Source organism: Phocoena sinus, chromosome 2 (assembly GCF_008692025.1).
Source record: "Phocoena sinus isolate mPhoSin1 chromosome 2, mPhoSin1.pri, whole genome shotgun sequence".
Taxonomy (NCBI): Eukaryota; Metazoa; Chordata; class Mammalia; order Artiodactyla; family Phocoenidae; genus Phocoena; species Phocoena sinus.
Window position 1 is genome coordinate 143,300,476 of NC_045764.1, and position 15,730 is coordinate 143,316,205.

At 38.4% G+C, this 15,730-nt stretch overlaps 1 protein-coding gene across 5 annotated transcripts in view; it reads left to right on the plus strand.

The window, feature by feature from the left end:
- GPHN (gephyrin) overlaps window positions 1–15,730 on the plus strand; it is a 636,104-nt gene that overhangs the window by 478,588 nt on the left and 141,786 nt on the right. The window lies entirely within an intron of this gene.

Here is a 15,730-nt window from a genome sequence, read left to right on the forward strand (position 1 = left end):
AAAGCACTCAGCTGATCTCGCTGTGCTATGCAGCTGCTTCCCACTAGCTAGCTATTTTACATTTGGTAGTATATATAAGGCTATCTATTTTACATCTGGTAGTATATATAAGTCCATGCCACTCTCTCACTTCATCCCAGCTTACCCTTCCCCCTCCCCACATCCTCAAGTCCATTCTCTATGTCTGCACCTTTATTCCTGTCCTGTCCCTAGGTTCTTCATAACCTTTTTTTTTTTTTTAGATTCCATATATATGTGTTAGCATACAGTATTTATTTTTCTATTTCTGACTGACTTCACTCCGTATGACAGTCTCTAGGTCCATCCACCTCACTACAAATAACTCAGTTTCATTTCTTTTTATGGCTGAGTAATATTCCATTGTATATATGTGCCACTCTTTTTTTTTTTTTGCGGTACGTGGGCCTCTCACTGTTGTGGCCTCTCCAGTCGCAGAGCACAGGCTCCAGACATGCAGGCTCAGCGGCCATGGCTCACGGGCCCAGCCGCTCCGCGGCATGTGGGATCCTCCCAGACCGGGGCACAAACCCGTGTCCCCTGCATCGGCAGGTGGACTCTCAACCGCTGCGCCACCAGGGAAGCCCCACATCTTTTTTTTCTTTTTTTTTTTAAACATTTTTATTGGAGTATAATTGCTTTACAATGGTGTTAGTTTCTGCTTTATAACAAAGTGAATTAGTTATACATATACATATGTTCCCATATCTCTTCCCTCTTGCATCTCCCTCCCTCCCACCCTCCCTATCCTACCCTTGTAGCTGGTCACAAAGCACCGAGCTGATCTTCCTGTGCTATGCGACTGCTTCCCACTAGCTATCTATTTTACATTTGGTAGTGTGTATATGTCCATACATATACTACCATTCTCCCACTTTCTCCCAGCTTACCCTTCCCCTTCCCCATGTCCTCAAGTCCATTCTCTAGTAGGTCTGTGTCTTTATTCCCATCTTGCCCCTAGGTTCTTCAGGACCACTTTTTTTTTTTTTTTTTAGATTCCATATATATGTGTTAGCATACAGTATTTGTTTTTCTGACTACTTCACTCTGTATGAGAGACTCTACGTCCATCCACCTCACTACAAATAACTCAATTTTGTTTCTTTTTCTGGCTGAATAATATTCCATTGTATATATGTGCCACATCTTCTTTATCCATTGATCTGTCAATGGACACTAAGGTTGCTTCCATGTCCTGGCTATTGTAAATAGAGCTGCAATGAAAGTTGTGGTACCTGACTCTTTTTTAATTATGATTTTCTCAGGGTATAGGCCCAGAAGTGGGATTGCTGGGTCATATGGCAGTTCTATTTTTAGTTTTTTAAGGAACTGCCATACTGTTCTCCATAGTGGCTGTATCAATTTACATTCCCAGCAACAGTACAAGAAGATTCCCTTTTCTCCACACCCTCTCCAGCATTTATTGTTCGTAAATTTTTTGATGATGGCCATTCTGACTGGTGTGAGGTGATATTTCATTGTAGTTTTGATTTGCATTTCTCTAATGATCAGTGATGTTCAGCATCCTCTCATGTGTTTGTTGGCGGTCTGTATATGTTCTTTGGAGAAATGTCCGTTTAGGTCTTCTGCCCGTTTTTGGATTGTGTTGTCTGTTTTTTTGATATTGAGCTGCATGAGCTGCTTCTAAATTTTGGAGATTAATCCTTTGTCAGTTGCTTCATTTGCAAATATTTTCTCCCATTCTCAGGGTTGTCTTTTTGTCTTGTTTATGGTTTCTTTTGCTGTGCAAAAGCTTTTAAGCTTCATTAGGTCCAATTTGTTTATTTTTGATTTTATTTCCATTTCTCTAGGAGGTAGGTCCAAAAGGATCTTGCTGTGATTTATGTCATGGAGTGTTCTGCCTGTTTTCCTCTAAGAGTTTTATAGTGTCTGGCCTTACATTTAGGTCTTTAATCCATTTTGAGTTTATTTTTATGTGTGGTGTTAGGGAGTGTTCTAACTTCATTCTTTTACATGTAGCTGTCCAGTTTTCCCAGCACCACTTACTGAAGAGGCTGTCTTTTCTCCATTGTATATTCTTACCTCCTTTATCAAAAATAAGGTGACCATATGTGCATGGGTTTATCTCTGGGCTTTCCATCCTATTCCATTGATCTGTATTTCTGTTTTTGTGCCAGTACCATACTGTTTTGATTACTGTGGTTTTGTAGTATACTGTGAAGTCAGGGAGCCTAATTCCTCCAGCTCTGTTTTTCTTTCTCGAGATTGCTTTTGGCTATTTGGGGTCTTTTGTGTTTCTGTACAAATTGTGAAATTTTTTATTCTAGTCTGTGAAAAATGCCGTTGGTAGTTTGATACGGATTGCATTGAATCTGTAGATTACATTGGGTAGTATAGTCATTTTCACAGTGTTGTTTCTTCCAATACAAGAACATGGTATATCTCTCCATCTGTTTGTATCATCTTTAATTTCTTTCATCAGTGTCTTATAGTTTTTTAGAGAAAGGTCTTTTGTCTCCTTTGGTAGGTTTATTCCTAGGTATTTTTTTCTTTTTGTTGCAATGGTAAATGTGAGTGTTTCCTTAATTTCTCTTTCAGATTTTTCGTCATTAGTGTATAGGAATGCAAGAGATTTCTGTGCATTAGTTTTGTGTTCTGCTACTCTACCAAGTTCATTGATTAGCTCTGGTAGTTTTCTAGTAGCATTTTTAGGATTCTCTATGTATAGTATCATGTCATCTTCAAACAGTGACAGCTTTACTTCTTCTTTTCTGATTTGGAATCCTTTTATTTCTTTTTCTTCTCTGATTACTGCGGCTAAAACTTCCAAAACTATATTGAATAATATTGGTGATAGGGGACAACCTTGTCTTGTTCCTGGTCATAGAGGAAATGGTTTCAGTTTTTCACCATTGAGAATGATGTTGGCTGTGGGTTTGTCATACATGGCCTTTATTATGTTGAGGTAAGTTCCCTCTATGCCTACTTTCTGGACGGTTTTTATCATAAATGGGAGTTGAATTTTGTTGAAAGATTTTTCTGCATCTATTGAGATGATCATATGGTTTTTCTTCAGTTTATTAATACGGTGTATCAGATTGATTGATTTGTGTATATTGAAGAATGCTTGCATTCCTGGGATAAATCCTACTTGATCATGCAGTATGATCCTTTTAATGTGCTGTTGGATTCTGTTTGCTAGTATTTTGTTGAGGATTTTTGCATCTATGTTCATCATGATACTGGCCAGTAGTTTTCTTTTTTTGTGACATCTTTGCCTGGTTTTGGTATCAGGGTGATGGTGGCCTCACAGAATGAGTTTGGGAGTGTTCCTCCCTCTGCTATATTTTGGAAGAGTTTGAGAAGGATAGGTGTTAACTCTTCTCTAAATGTTTGATAGAATTCGCCTGTGAAGCTATCTGGTCGTGGGCTTTTGTTTGTTGGAAGATTTTTAATCAAAGTCTCAATTTCAGTGCTTGTGATTGGTCTGTTTATATTTTCTATTTCTTCCTGGTTCAGTCTCAGAAGGTTGTGCTTTTGTAAGCATTTGTCCATCTCTTCTAGATTGTCCATTTTATTGGCATATAGTTGCTTGTAGTAATCTTTCATGATCCTTTGTATTTCTGCAGTGTCAGTTGTTACTTCTCCTTTTTCATTTCTAATTCTATTGACTTGAGCCTTCCTCCTTTTTTTCTTGATGAGTCTGGCTAACGGTTTATCAATTTTGTTTATCTTCTCAAAGAACCAGCTTTTAATTTTATTGATCTTTGCTATCATTTCCTTCATTTCTTTTTCATTTATTTCTGGTTGGTCTTTATGATTTCTTTCCTTCTGCTAACTTTGGGATTTTTTTGTTCTTTTTTCTCCAATTGCTTTAGGTGTAAGGTTAGGTTATTTATTTGAGAGGTTTGTTGTTTCTTGAGATAGGATTGTATTGCTGTAAACTTCCCTCTTAGAACTGCTTTTGTTGCATCCCATAGGTTTTGGATCATCATGTTTTCATTGTCATTTGTTTCTAGGTATTTTTTGATTTCCTGTTTGATTTCTTCAGTGATCTCTTGGTTATTAAGTAGTGTATTGTTTAGCCTCCATGTGTTTGTATTTTTTACAGATTTTTTTTCCTGTAATTGATATCTAGTCTCATAGCATTGTTGTCAGAAAAGATACTTGATACAATTTCAATTTTCTTAAATTTACCAAGGCTTGATTTGTGACCCAAGATATGATCTATCCTGGAGAATGTTCCATGAGCACTTGAGAAGATAGTGTATTCTGTTGTTTTTGGATCAGAATGTCCTATAAGTATCAATTAAGTCCATCTTGTTTAATGTATCATTTAAAGCTTGTGTTTCTTATTTATTTTCATTTTAGATGGTCTGTACAGTGGTGATAGTGGGGTGTTAAAGTCCCATACTATGATTGTGTTACTGTCGATTTCCCCTTTTATGCCTGTTGGCATTTGCCTTACGTATTGAGGTGCTCCTATGTTGGGTGCATATTTACAGTTGTTATATCTTCTTCTTGGATTGATCGCTTGATCATTATGTAGTGTCCTTCTTTGGCTCTTTTAACAGTCTTTATTTTGAAGTCTGTTAACTCTGATATTAGAATCGCTACTCCAGCTTTCTTTTGATTTCCCTTTGCATGGAATATCTTTTTCCATACCCTCACTTTCAGTCTGTATGTGTCCATAGGTCTGAAGTGGGTCTCTTGTAGACAGCATATATATGCCTCTTGTTTTTGTATCCATTCCGCCAGTCTGTGTCTTTTGGTGGGAGCATTTAATCCATTTACATTTAGGGTAATTATCGATAATGTGTGTTCCTATTACCATTTTCTTAATTGTTTTAGTTTTGTTACTGTAGGTCTTTTCCTTCTCTTGTGTTTCCTGCCTAGAGAAGTTCCTTTAGCATTTTTTGTAAAGCTGGTTTGGTGGTGCTGAATTCTCTTAGCTTTTGCGTGTCTGTAAAGGTTTTAATGTCTCCCTCGAATCTGAATGAGATCCTTCCTGGTAGAGTAATCTTGGTTGTAGGTTTATCCCTTTCATCACTTTAAATACGCCCTGCCACTCCCTTCTGGCTTGCAGAGTTTCTGCTGAAAGATCACCTCTTAACCTTATGGTGATTCCCTTGTATGTTATTCGTTGTTTTTCCCTTGCTGCTTTTAATATTTTTCCTTTGTATTTAATTTTCCATAGTTTGATTAATATGTGTCTTGGCATATTTCTCCTTGGATTTATCTTGTGTGGGACTTTCTGTGCTTCCTGGACTTGATTGACTATTTCCTTTACCATATTAGAGAAGTTTTCAACTATAATCTCTTCAAATATTTTCTCAGTCCCTTTTGTTTTCTCTTCTTCTTCTGGGACCCCTATAATTCAAATGTTGGTGTATTTAATATTGTCCCAGAGGTCTCTAAGACTGTCCTCAATTCTTTTCATTCTTTTTTCTTTATTCTGCACTGAAGTAGTTTTTTCCACTATTTTATCTTCCAGGTCACTTATCCGTTCTTCTGCCTCAGTTATTCTGCTACTGATTCCTTCTAGAGATTTTTAAATTTCAATTATTTTGTTGTTCATCATTGTTTGTTTGTTCTTTAGTTCTTCTAGGTCCTTGTATTTTCTCCATTCAATTTCCAAGATTTTGGATCATCTTTACTATCATTACTCTGAATTTTTTTTCAGGTAGACTGCCTATTTCCTCTTCGTTTGTTTGGTCTGGTGGGTTTTTACCTTGCTCCTATACCTGCTGTGTTTCTCTGTCTTCTCAGTTTGCTTAACTTACTGTGTTTGGGGTCTTCTTTTTGCAGGCAGCAGGTTCATAGTTCCCATTGTTTTTGGTGTCTGCCCCAGTAGCTAAGGTTGGTTCAGTGTGTTGTGTAGGCTTCCTGGTGGAGGGGACTAGTGCCTATATTCTGTTAGATGAGGCTGGATCTTGTCTTTCTGGTGGGAAGGACCGCATCCGGTGGTGTGTTTTGTGGTGTCTGTGACCTTACTATGATCTTAGGCAGCCTCTCTGCTAATGGGTGGGGTTGTGTTCCTGTCTTGCTAGTTGTTTGGCATAGGGTGTCCAGCACTGTAGTTTGCTTGTTGTTGAGTGGAGCTGGGTCTTAGCATTGAGATGGAGATCTCTGGGAGAGCTTTCACCTTTTGATATTACATGGAGCTGGGAGGTCTCTGGTGGTTCGGTGTCCTGAACTCGGCTCTCCCACCTCAGAGGCACAGGCCTGACACCTGGCCGGAGCCCCAAGACCCTGTCAGCCACATGGCTCAGAAGAAAAGGGAGAAAAAAGAAAGAAAGAAAGAAAAAAGGAAAATAAAAAGAAGTAAAGTTATTAAAATTTTTTAAATTATTTTTTAAAAATTAAGTAATAAAAAAAAGAAAGAAGAAAGCAACCGAACCAAAAAACAAATCCACCAATGATAACAAGTGCTAAAATTATATTAAAAAAAAATAAAATAATGGACAGAACCCTAGGACAAATGCTAAAAGCAAAACTATACAGACAAAATCACACAAGGGAGCATACATATACGCACTCACAAAAAGAGAAAAAGGGAAAAAATATATATATATGTAAAAAAAAAAGAACAATCAAATCAATAAACAAATCTACCAACGATAATAAACTCTAAATACTAAACTAAGATAAAAATAAAACCAGAGGGCTTCCCTGGTGGCGCAGTGGTTGAGAGTCCGCCTGCTGATGCAGGGGACACGGGTTCGTGCCCCGGTCCAGGAAGATCCCACATGCCGCGGAGCGGCTGGGCCCGTGAGCCATGGCCGCTGAGCCTGCGCGTCCGGAGCCGCAAAAAAAAAAAAAAATAAATAAAACCAGAAACCAGTCAGTCACATTCAGCAAACCCCAAGTCTTCAGTTGCTCCCAAAGTTCACCACCTCAATTTTGGGATGATTCCTTGTCCATTCATGTTTTCCACAGATGCAGGGTACATCAACTTGACTGTGGAGATTTACTCCACTGGTCCTGAGGGCGCTGGGAGAGATTTCCCTTTCTCTTCTTTGTTCGCACAGCTCCTGGGGTTCAGCTTTGGATTGGCCCTGCCTCTGCTTGTAGGTCGCCTGAGGGCATCTGTTCCTGGCCAGACAGGATGGGGTTGAAGGAGCAGCTGATTAGGGGTCTCTGGCTCACTCAGGCTGGGGAGAGGGAGGGGTACAGAATGCAGGGCGAGCCTGCAACGGCAGAGGCCAGCGTGAGGCGCGCCGTGTGTTCTCCCGGAGAAGTTGTCCCTGGATCACGGGACCCTGGCAGTGGCGGGCTGCACAGGCTCCCTGGAAGGGAGGTGTGGATAGTGACCTGTGCTTGCACATAGTCTTCTTGGTGGCTGCAGTAGCAACCCTAGCACCTCATGCCCAGTTTTTGGTGTCTGCGCTGATAGCCGCGGCTCGCTGCTGTCGCTGGAGCTCGTTTAGGCAGTGCTCTGAATCCCCTCCCCTCGCGCACCCCGAAACAATGGTCTCTTGCCTCTTAGGCAGATCCAGGCTTTCTCCTGGATTCCCTCCCAGCTAGCTGTGGCACAGTAGCCCCCTTCGGGCCGTGTTCACGCAGCCAACCCCAGTCCTCTCCCTGGGATCTGATCTCCGAAGCCTGAGCCTCAGCTCCCAGCCCCCACCCTCCCTGGCGGGTGAGCAGACAAGCCTCTCAGGCTGGTGAGTGCTGTTTGGCACCGATGCTCCATGCGGGAATCTCTCCGCTTTACCCTCTGCACCCCTGTTGCTGAGCTCTCCTCCGTGGCTCCGAAGCTTCTCCACCCCACCCCCGCCCACCTCCCATCTCCGCCAGTGAAGGGGCTTCCTAGTGTGTGGGAACTTTTCCTCCTTCACAGCTCCCTCCCAGTGGTGCAGGTCCCATCCCTATTCTTTTTCTCTGTTTTTTTTTTTCTTTTGCCCTACCCAAGTACATGGGGAGTTTCTTGCCTTTGGGAAGTCTGAGGTCTTCTGCCAGCATTCAGTAGGTGTTCTGTAGGAGTTGTTCCACATGTAGATGTATTTCTGATATATTTGTGGAGAGGAAGGTGATCTCCATGTCTTACTCCTCCACCATCTTGAAGGTCTCCTCTGACTTTCTTCTTTAAATGAATTAAGACATTTTATTACTTCAGTAGCAAAAAACTGGAATAATGATTCAGTCGAGTCACTACTGAAGTAAAGGATTTCCCATGGCTCTATTTTGAAACTGACTCAGCATTGTCCTTCTTTTCAAGCTACTCTTTTCTTCCAAATTGTTTTGGCAGTTCTCAAAGACTAGCACATTCATCCCAGGTTTCAAATTGGCTTTTAATTTCAAAGTAATTTTATCTTACAGACACATTTACTTGAAGACATTACTGTTTATTTGGAGACACTCATTATATGATAAAACAGGGTTCAGTGGGATGCAGATGAGATAAATGTCATTCATTAAAATTCTTACCATAACTATTAAATGAAAATTTTAAGATATGTTAGTTTATCTGCAGCTCCTAACTTTCTGTGAGGCTTTGCTTTTTCTACTTTATGCACAAAAGTTTGCTAGTCTTATTCTAATCAACTGAATTTTATGATTTTTTAGGGTTCCTCTCAGTGACCTTAATACTTCAGGCAAAGGTTTCAGGAGTTAGATTTACTTCTGTTTTATTTTATAATTATTTTCTATCTATAACCTTACTTATATCTCCTTCTGTTCACATACTTTTAATATCCATACATAAATGTGATACTACATTTATGTATGGATATTACATACATAATATTCACACGTAATGGATCATCTTTTTAATGATGCCATCATCACCTTAATGATAGTGATCTTAAATATTTGTATGAAACCTGTCCATCATCCTATTACCATCAGGTTTGATAAACATTTCCTGTAATGACAGATCTAGTCCATTAAAACCCCTTAGTATTTAAAGTATTATAAGTCCCAAATGTTAATTCTAACTTAAGAAAGTAATGAAACACTTTCAATAAGCAAGATTTATGATTTAACAAGCCTGAACTCTCTAAATTGATGTGCTGCTCAAATTCAGGCACGTACATAAGCAGAGCAAGTGGGTGCCTTTTTTATATATTTTGAGATACAATGAAAAATCTGTGGATCTCAAACACCTGTCCTCACTGGCTCATTTTATACAGGAAAACACACTCTAGTATTCAACTACCTGAATCTTGGTTTCTCTACTTACTAGCCTTCATTTTTTCATCTGTAAAATGATAATAAGAGTATCTACCTTAAAGGTTATTATGAGGATTGAACTGTGAAATGTTTGGTAAACAGTAGTCACTCAATAAATGTTAGCTGCTACTATTGTTATTATTACTAGTAGTACTGCTGATATTACTGTTATTATTTTAATAATTATTCTTTAGAGTGAAGGCATTGTTTCAAAAAAAAACTACTACTTCAGTGATAATCTGTTCATTGAATGGGGTAACAAATCAAGCCTTTAGAATCCATTAATTTCAGGTAAATTTATCAGATAATCTGGCTGCGACCTCTAAGTGTTGAGTTTTAAGAAAATGGGTGCATACAGTACTATTATTAGGGTATAAGAGAAAGGGAAAGCCTAAAGGTAGGTAGGTCAAGGTTGGGCAACTCTTCTAATCACCCCCTCCTTGAAACAATTATCTTCCTTGGCATTGTCCTCTCTTTTTATTTATTTTTTTAACATGTTTATTGGAGTATAACTGCTTTACAATGGTCTGTTAGTGTCTGCTTTATAACAAAATGAATCAGCTATACATATACATATATCCCCATTATCTCCTCCCTCTTGCATCTCCCTCCTACCCTCCCTATCCCACCCCTCTAGGTGGTCACAAAGCACCAAGCTGATCTCCCAGTGCTATGCGGCTCTGTCCTCTCCTTTTAAAATATGTTTCCTTTTTTTCCAGCTTCTCTGAAGGCTCCTACTTTAGACCCAGTCATTAAATATCAGTGTTATTCAGAGTTCTCTCTTAGACCTTGCATTCACACTCTGTATTCTGCATGTGCAAGGTCATCTACTCACAAAGCTTCAGTAAACCTATATATTTCCCTAAACTTCAGACTTATTTCCAATTATCTACTGTAGATCTCTTCTTGGATATTCCACAGTTATCTCCTACTCAGCATGACCAAAACTAAATTTATAATCCTAACCTGTTCTTCCTCACATCTCAAGGAATGACATCACTATCTACCTAGTTGTACAAACCAAAAATCTTTCAAGTGTTTATCTTTTGTTCCTCTTCCTGCAACCATTATTATCTTTCTAAAATGCAAATCTAAACCTGTCATACTCTTTTAATGACTTTCATTCTTTAATAGTTTATTCTTGTTCTTAAAGTCCCAAATCCTTGAAATTGTTTATAGTCTAGCTTCTGTTTACCTCTAGTTTTACCTTTACCACTCCCTTGAATTCAGTGCTCCAGCCATACGACACTTTCAATTTGCAAAAGGTTCCCTCTTTTCCAAAATGTTGTCCCTTCTCTTTCCCTGGAAAACTTCTACTTATTTTATATTTCCTCAAGGGGCACCTCTCAAATCTGAGCAAAGTGCCCCTCCTATGTTTTTCTCTTGTGCCCTGTAGTCCCTTACCTTATCTGTCTTGTTCACCAGTACTATTCTCAGGATCTAGCACAATTACTGTTTCTCAATAAATGGGTTGAATGGGTAAGTGAGTAAATAAATTAAAGGAAGACCTTGGGCAAGCAGAGCAGGCAAGGGACAGCAGAACATCCAGAGTAAGAATTCAGAATGGGAGCAGAGAAGGAAAACAATAGACATTAGCAGAAATGCTAACCTCTTTGTTACCGACACTATTTTTCTTAACTGCTCCTTCTCCTTAAATTATTTTGTGTTTTTATTCTGGCCCTTATTCCTTCACTCATTCTCACTACTATCACCCAGATTTAGGACCTATTACTGCCTCTTACCTGGAGTGTATCATTACCTTTTGGTTTTAGTCTTATGCCATTCAATCTATTCTTTATGAATAAATCTTCTAGTTAATTTTCTTGCACCTTGCCATAAAAAACATGAAGTTTTCTTTTTTCTTCATATTCCTCAGAAAAGAGAATTATGAAATAGTTCTTGAAGAAGTATTCTCATTTCTTATAGTTCTTATTTTTAGAAGAAATTTCCTAGTTCTCTCCTTCTGCAAACTAATTCCTTACTCCCTTAATTGGCACTTACTGGATCAAACAACAACTGCTTAGCAGAATAAATCAACTGTTTCTTTCATATATCCTCATATAGTTTATATACCAAGTTTTCAAATATTTTTTTTATTTGTAAAACTTAATAATTCCATAAGGAGTATTTACCTTCAATTTAAATTTGATCTCACTTGTCTTGTTTTCCTAGCTTATCACATTTTTAATTTATATGAAAAATCGTGACTCATTTATTACTTTTAGTCAATCTTTTTAGCCTCCTCATTTTCAGTATTGTATCCGGTATAGCTAAAAACATTAAGTTAATAGATTGCAGAATAGGAAGTCCTACCCTTCTTTCCCCTACAGACACCAACTTAACAATATATGGACCAAAATATCTTATGAGAACTTCAGAAACCACTTAAGATGTTGCAGTACCCAGGTGTGGGCAAAGCCAAGAACAAGCCAAGAACAGCTGCATTAAAATGGGTAAGAAGAGTCTTTTCACTTTACCTGTGATCTCTCCTCCCCCAAGCCAACACAGCTCACCATGATCAGCGGAGAGCACCTGGCTTGTAGTCTGTCACTGGAGGGACAAGGAGAGAAAAGAATAGAATGTGCACCCAACATTCCAGCTTTTCACAAGGCTGCCCAAGGAACTCGTTTCTGTCTTGCTTGATGCAATGCTAATGGAATCGACATAGTTTGGGTACATGGGGGCCACTAAAAGCAAGGGAGAGCAGAAGCAGCTTGCACTGACACCACAGAGCCTGAAATGGTGCAGAGGCCAGCATGGCTCAGTTTGATGGGGAGAAAGCACCCAACTCACAGTTTCTCCATTGGGCAGAAGGGAGAAGAGTAGAGCATGTGTCCGGCTTTTTTTTTTTTTTTTTTTTTTTTGGTGGGTGGGGAAGTTTCTGTCTACCTGACTCAGGACATTTGAGCCAGCATACTTTCAATGCCTAAGAATAAAAGAGTAGATTGGTTTGCTAATGCAGCACCAGAGAACCTGCAACACTGCAGGCAGACACCAGAAGGAATAAGAGATTATGGACTTCTGAAAAGAAACTGGCAAACCTCTGATTAGAAAGTTACATACACAGCCAAGAGAAGTTACATCACCCAGAAAAAGGTTTCAGAGGCCTGCAGAATCTCTAGACAGGCTGACTGGTGAAAGTCTTCACCTGTACAAAGCCAGTCCATAAAGACTAGGAGATGTGGCTAGTTTTTCAAATGCATAAAACTCAGCCAAAAAAAAAAAAAAAAAAAAAAAATTCACAAGGCATGTGAAGAAACAGGGAAACATGACCCAATCAAATGAACAAACTAAATCACCAGAAACCAACCTCAAAGGCACAGAGATCTATACATTTCCTGACAAGGAATTCAAGGTAATTTTCTTGACGCTAAATGATCTACAGGAGAGCACAGATAGAAAACTGTGCAAAATCAGGAAAACAATTCATGAACAAAATGAAAGTATCAACAAAGACATAGAAATTAAAAAAAGAACTGAATAGAAATGCTGGAACTGAAGGATACAATAACTAGATTGAAACATTCACTAGAGGCATTCAATAGCAGACTTAATCAGGCAGAAGAAAGAAGTTGAAGAAAGAACATTCGAAATTATCAAGTCAGAAGGGCAAAAAGGAAAAAATGAAGACAAGTGAAGAAAGCCTAAGGGATTTATAGGACTACATCAAGCAGATTAATATATGTATCATAGGAGTCTCAGAAGGAGAGAAGAGAGAGAAAGGGACGTAGAGCTTATATGACAAAATAATGGCTGAAAACTTCCCAAAGCTGAGGAAAGAAATGGAATTTGAAATTCAAGAAGCTCAAAATCTTCCAACTAATAGGAAAGTTTGAAAATTCACAAATTTGTGAAAGTTAAACTCTTGAGCAACCAATGAGTCAAAGAAGAAATCACAAGGAAATTAGAAAATATCTTGAGACTAATGAAAATGAAAACAAAACACCAAAACTTATGGGATGCAGGAAAAGCAGTAATAACAGGAAAGTTTATAGCAGTAAAACCTACATTAAAGAAGAAGAAAAGTCTCAAGCCAGTAACCTAACTGGACAAATTAAGGGACTAGAAAAAAAGAACAAACTAAACCCTTGCATATATGGTCAAATGATTTTTGACAAAGGTGCCAAAACTACACAATGGGAAAAGGGCAATCTCTTCAACAAATGATGTTGGGAAAACTTGATGCAAAAGAATGAAGATTGACCCTTATCTTATACCATATACAAAAATTAACACAAAATGTCTCAAAGACCTGAAGGTAAGACCTGAAACTATAAAACTCCTAGAAGAAAACATAAGGGGAAAGCCTCAAGACTGGGATGGGTAATGATTTCCTGGATATAACACAAAAGCACTGGCAACAAAAGCAAAAATAGACAAATGGCACTACATCAAACTTTAAAACTTCTACACAGCAAAGGACACAATCAGTAGAATGAAAAGGCAACCTATAGTATGGAACAAAATATTTGCACACCATATATTAGATAAGGAGTTAATTTCCAGAATACAGAAAGAATTCCTGCAACTCAGTAACAACAACAATAAAAATTGTTTAAAAAAATGGGCAAAGGACTTGAAGAGACCTTTCTCCAAGGAAGATATACAAGCATATGAAAAGATGCTCAACATCACTAATTATAAGGAAAATGCAAATCAAAACCACAGCTATTAGGATGACCACTATCAAAACAACAGAAATACAAGTGTTGGTGAGGATGTGGAGAAATCAGAACCCTTGTGTACTGCTGGTGAGATTGTAAAATGGTGCAGCTACTATGGAAAACTGTAAAGAAGTTCCTCAAAAAGTTAACATTAAAACTACCATATGATCTAGCAGTCTCACTTCCAAATAAATAATCAAAAAGAATTAAAAACAAGATCTTGGGGCTTCCCTGGTGGCACAGTGGTTATGAATCCACCTGCTAATCAGGGGACATGGGTTCAAGCCCTGGTCCGGGAAGAGCCCACATGCCACGAAGCAATGAAGCCAATGCACCACAACTACTGAGCCTGCGCTCTAGAGCCAGCAAGCCACAACTACTGAGGCCGCATGCCACAACTACTGAAGCCCACATGCCTGGAGCCCGTGCTCTGCAACAAGGGAAGCCACAGCAGTAAGAAGCCTGCGCACCTCAACAAAGAGTAGCCCCCGCTCACTGCAACTAGAGAAAAGCCACATGCAGCAATGAAGACCCAGTGCAGCCCAAAATAAATAAATAAAATTTTTTTAAAAAACAAGATCTCAAAGAGATATTTGCACATCTGTGTTCATTGCAGCATTATTCACAATAGACAGGATGTGGAAGCAACCTAAATGTTCATCAACAGAGGAATGAATATATACATACAATGGAATATTATTTAGCATTTAAAGACAAGGAAATCTGTCATATGCTACCACACCAGTGAACCTTGAGTCATTATGCTAAATGAAATAAGCCAGTCACAAAAAGGCAAATACTGCATGATTAGACTTATCTGAGATATCTAAAGTAATCAACTCATATAAACAAAGTAGAATGGTGGTTGCCAGGGGCTGGAGGAAGGAGGAAATATGGGGCATCATTGTTCCATAAGTACAGAGTTCCAGTCACACAAGATGAAAATGTTCTAGAGGTCTGTTGTACACAATGTGCATACAGCTAATAAGACTATACTGTACACTTATAAATTGTTAAAAGTGTAAAAAAAAAAAGTGTGTATTATTGGATTTACTAGGTGTATACTACTGATGCTTAAATATAGGCCTACCTGCTCTCCCAAACTCCAGATACTCCTTGCTGTTGCATACTGGAATCACCCCTTGATGTCCTACTGACATCTCACATTTCCCTCATCAGTAACCAAATTTAGTACCCTTCCATCCAAATTGTTTCTATATTGCTCTCTTAGTTAATGATACTCTCACCCACCCTAATAACCAAACTTGAAATTTCACTATAATATTTACCTTCTCCTTCCCAAAGCACAATCACTCATAGAACCCTTTGTTATGGCTCTTCTAAATATCCTTTATCCAATTTCTGTTGTATTCTGGGCTTCATTGTCTTTTAGCTTTATGATTGCAGTAGCATACTAACTGCTCTGCCTGTCTGTAGTCTCTCTTCCTTACAATCTACCATTAGTCAAGAATTACATTTTTATGTATCACTTCACTGTAAAAAGTCTTGAATAGTTCTCTATTTTCCACAGTACTATAAGCATCTTCAAAATTTGTCCTAACTGAATTGACCAGTTTATGTCTTATATTTCATCCTGTCCATCCAACCTCTAACCTCATTATGCAATTTCTCATTCTCTAAAATGAGAATTCTCTCTCTCTTTTTTTGTTCACTCTGTTTCAAATGTTCCTTCCTTTTTCTTATTGTTTAAAGATCAAAGCAATTGTTACCACCTCTATGAAGTTTTGCAGGTTGTTCCATCAGAATTAGTTATTCCCTTTTCTGTGTTATCATACATAGTATTTTGCTTTTACATTAAAACATAAGTATTTACAGGTTTTTTTTTTTTTTTTTTTTTTTACTTAAAACACAGCCTGATTTGTGTGTTCCATGAGATTATGGAAACTGGAATC